The 4,464-nt window shown below is 35.6% G+C and overlaps 1 long non-coding RNA gene across 1 annotated transcript in view; it reads right to left on the reverse strand.

Moving 5' to 3' along the window:
- Positions 1 to 1,276: 1,276 nt before the first annotated feature.
- Positions 1,277 to 4,464, reverse strand: part of LOC117960813 — a 12,414-nt gene continuing 9,226 nt past the window's right edge. Inside the window, exon 3 of the long non-coding RNA XR_004660234.1 lies at positions 1,277 to 1,336. This is a non-coding gene — a long non-coding RNA (uncharacterized LOC117960813). The remainder of the gene's footprint in view (positions 1,337 to 4,464) is intronic.

Consider the following 4,464-nt stretch of genomic DNA (forward strand, 5'->3'; position numbering starts at 1 on the left):
GTTCTTTCAAATTTTGCTCGGCACACGAAACAAGGTACAAGCGGACACTATAATTACCACAGCAAAGGCACTTTGACTTTGCAGTTGCACTGTAGATGTGAAATAGATGTAAGGGGAAGAGATTCCAACATAACACCTTTAAATTGTGTACATCTCTATTACTTTCCTGAAAGAGCACTTGTTGACCTGTGTATGGGAATGCCTTACAAAAACACATTCAATTATTGTGTTTTAAGTATTGGGGACTATTTTTCACTCTTCCCAATAAAAAAGGAAGCCTGTAAACCACAGCATGACCCCATACTGACGTTATGCTTGTTATCCTCTTTTAACAGGTGTGATCTGTTTACTGTTCCTACTCCTGGGACCCGGTAAATATTGTTACTTTAGCACTATGCAGCCTCTGAGCTGTTCAACAAGCTTGAGTTTTTATTGGATAAACGCTAAATGTGTTTGTCTCCCTGCTACCACTGGAGCTATACCAATTAATTATAAACAAGCAGCTACACATTTATACAACTGCATGTAGAGTAAAGTGCACCGTTTAAAACCTCCTGCCCACAACCAGAGTTACCAGGGCTAGTTTACATTACAAATGTACCATTATGCACCCAGGGCACTTTGTTGCTAACCTCGGGGAAGGACCTTCGCCAACTGGAGTTACTTGGCTGACCTAAATCCTAGGCAACAGTGGTAGTGTCTACTGTGACTCACCTGTAGTCTTTTGGTCTTTGTGCAGCTCTACCATCAAAAGCATTGAGATGTATGGTGACCTAGATTTATGTATTGCCTTCACGGAAGTTAATACAGGGTGATTGCACTATGAAACGTCTCTACAGAAAAATGCTGACAAAAGGCTCATTGAATTGACACTCAATGCCCTTACAGAATCTGAATATTAAGTTGTTCAAAGAATAAGTCACATATAAGGAAAATTTGTTTCTATGCATCTTTCAGTGCCTTTACACACTATTATTATAGCTCAAAAAATGGGATATTGAAGTACAATGATTGCATGTAGTATAAATGCATAGATGACCTAACCTAACCCTTGACTCAAATCAACAGAATGTAAAATTCATATGCTGCTTTATACTGTTGTAACTCATTTAACATATATCAAATACTGTGGAATAATTTAACCTGTAGCATTGCATTGTGTTTTTTAAGATCATCAGATGTTTTGTATGTCAAATTGGAATCTGAAAAGGTACTAGTAACTATAGAGTCATACATAAAGATAGTACAATGTACAATATTTACTCTTAAAATCTTATGGAGTAGAAGTATAAAGTAACATTAATTAGAACTAACTAAAATAGAAGTACCTCAAAATCTTACTTGAGTAAATGTATTTAATTTACATTCCAACATGGCACCTACGTAGTATGCTATCAAACAAGCTGAACGTCATCTGGATTAGACATTTTAAATATGGCTTTCCTTGGGTAAAGTTCCAGAATTAAACAGGACCTAGAACAAACCCTGGAGGTTCTCCATACTTACAGTAACTTGTGATACAGATTACAAGAAAGTTCCTATAAGCCCACATAATACGAATGGTAAACATCTGCAGCAGTAGTAGTTTTGATCAGTATTGATCAGGACTGTGATAAATGGAGGACATTAGTAACATAAGGTCTTCTTTTATTCCTTTTTTTTTAAATAAATTGGCAATGCTCATCATGCTCAATGCTGATCAAGGCTTTTTAAAAATAGGACGGACAACAGCACATAAAATATGCATTAAAAAGATCAATGACCATGAGACCTTTTGAGGTTAAGGCAGAGCGGAGAGCTCTCAGCCACCTTTGCACATCACAACAAAAAGCTAAAAATGTGTCTAATCTTTGATGTTGTGATATAATCATATTTCTTGCAGAAACTAGGACATGTTCACATATGTTGCACAGTCAACACACTATCTGTTTCAGGATCGGGCTCATGTCATGAACCTTTATGACATAAAGATTAATGAACAGCAGAAAAATGATATATTACTCAATACAACAGGCTTATCCACCCTCAGAACATCATTCCTCCAATCTCTGTCATGGTGGCCAACAACTACTGAATTAATCTGCTTTTGTGCAAACATTACCAACTGTGACTCTGAAGATAACAACATAACACATTCTCCTATCTGGCAGGCTACTAACCACAGCAGACAATGTTCAAGATTTATCACCCTCAAACAAGTTCTAATGTATTCCAGAAAACTTTTACTCACTACAGTATGTGTCATATCAATTAATGTTAATTCAGTATCCATATACTAAATGGGAATAATCACATTCAGTCAATTTGAAAATGGTAAAGTAGGGGGGAGAAAACTTGTAAAAGTATTTGTTAAAGATAATGCAAAATGTTCCCATTTCCTGTACTTTTTCATCGAGGTGAGCAATGAAGTGGATAATTAAATGTAAACTGCCGTGTGTAATTTGTCATGTCATGTGAAGGACCCAAGGCATTTTCACAGCGAGCAGATGCTACTCAGCACTTCTCTAGCAAAATCTTTCATATGGGTCACAGTTTCCTTTGCTGTTGTTCGTGCCAGATGGCTAAGTTAGAAGGGTTTGCCTTTCAAGGCCACCTTTGTGCACATTTAATAGCTTTTTAGTGTAACAGTAATGAGAGGCTGGAATATACAGTTGTTGTCCAGGTGCCTTTGAGCAAATTAACCCCCAGTTGTTCAGTGATGAGCAGTGAGGCTGTGGTTATACTGGCCAGATAATAATGTTGGGTAAAAAATGAAGAAGGGTGTTGCTGCAGAAACACAACAATATATAATTAAACTTTACCTGAATACAGTAAATCCAAAATAAGAGTGGCATACCCTTTATTTCTGTATAAACCAGTAACACATTTCAAGGGGTGATTCTATTGGTCGCAATTAAAAACAGGCATATCGTACTGTGCTGCGAGTGGGTTGCATGCTTCGAGTCACAAAGCCAATAAAAATCAATAGCCACAAATCTGAGCTATCAAAACGCAAGCCCACGAGTCCTTAATCACACTATATTTCATTGACTGATTAGCAAATTAAGCGTAAACAAGCTGAAATGTCTGGATGTGTTATTTGCATTTCTTATAAATGGGATGGGAAGTGTTTAAATATTCCTCATCTCATCAAAAGCTAGTGTAATTAGTACTGGACCGACTGGAATACATTTGGGACTTTTTATTTGTAATTTTAAATAAATGCTAAATGTGTGCATCCTCCGCACAAGTTTCACAGTCCTGTAAGATGATTGTAAAAAAATATATATTTGGTGTAGAAATGCTATCTAAATTTGCAAGACATTGTGTTTGCCTTTAATTATAAACTGGTCTTAAATTATATGAATGTTAAAAGTATTAACATAAACAAACAGAACAAAACCACAGAAATTATTACATTGGAGACTGGGTTTCTGTGTATGAAAGCTGGTTTATGTATATTTTTCTCTTAAGGCTTTAAAGACTTTCTTTGGTGTAGCCCACAGCTTTTTTGAAATGGTCTTTTGCTTCAGCTTAAAGGAGATACTGTGTGCAAAACTTCACTGAGTGAAACTTTTTCTAACCTTATGCATCAGTTACAAAAAATGAGCCTCTGATCACATATTGATTACTCTTTATAAACAAACTAAAAACAAACTGAAATGTCACATTCTGAGTGTTGTGTGTCATTTTCACAAACACTGCTGATCGGCAAAATACCTAAATGTAACTTTAACCCCCCGCTATTCACTACAACACAGTACAGCTCAAGTTTGAAATTGAATTTTCTTCAACCAGTCAGGAACAATGATTGACATACATGTTACATTTTGTTCGCAATCTCAAATAGGAGGGACATTTGTAGAGAGCACTGCACAATATGCCTGCTCACTTCCATGAGGGACCAAAGGGAGCATTTCTTCAGTAGAAAACAGTTATAAATAACTGTCCAAAAAGGTTCAGTGATTTACCAAGAATAGCATGGACCCTTTCTTGAAAGACAAGTTTTTCAAATGTAATTGCTCATATTGTTTAACAACACAAAAAAATGCCATTTAGCTCCATCATATTTGGGCAGTGGAATAAATCTCAGAGGCGGATGTCTTAGGACTTCAGCAGATGAAACTAAACTATTTGCATAGGACTACATAAGGTATACACCACTATTTTACATGTATTTTTTTGTAATTTAGGAAAATTACCCTTTAAAATAAGGCCAATTAAAACACTACCATTAGGAAGAAGGTGTGGAAAATGTAATTGGTCTAATTTGTTCTTTTTGTCCCTGACTGTCAAAGCATAATTACTAAAAATGATGGCTAGAACATTCACCTTATGACAAGGATTAGCATAACCAATGTTTAAATAGGAACACTCAATAGTGTGACACTTTGTATAGGAAGTGATTGCTTTAGATTGGTGGACATTGTATATATATATATATATATATATATATATATATATACACACACACATATATATTAG

Source organism: Etheostoma cragini, chromosome 17 (genome assembly GCF_013103735.1).
Source record: "Etheostoma cragini isolate CJK2018 chromosome 17, CSU_Ecrag_1.0, whole genome shotgun sequence".
In the NCBI taxonomy this organism is placed as follows: Eukaryota; Metazoa; Chordata; class Actinopteri; order Perciformes; family Percidae; genus Etheostoma; species Etheostoma cragini.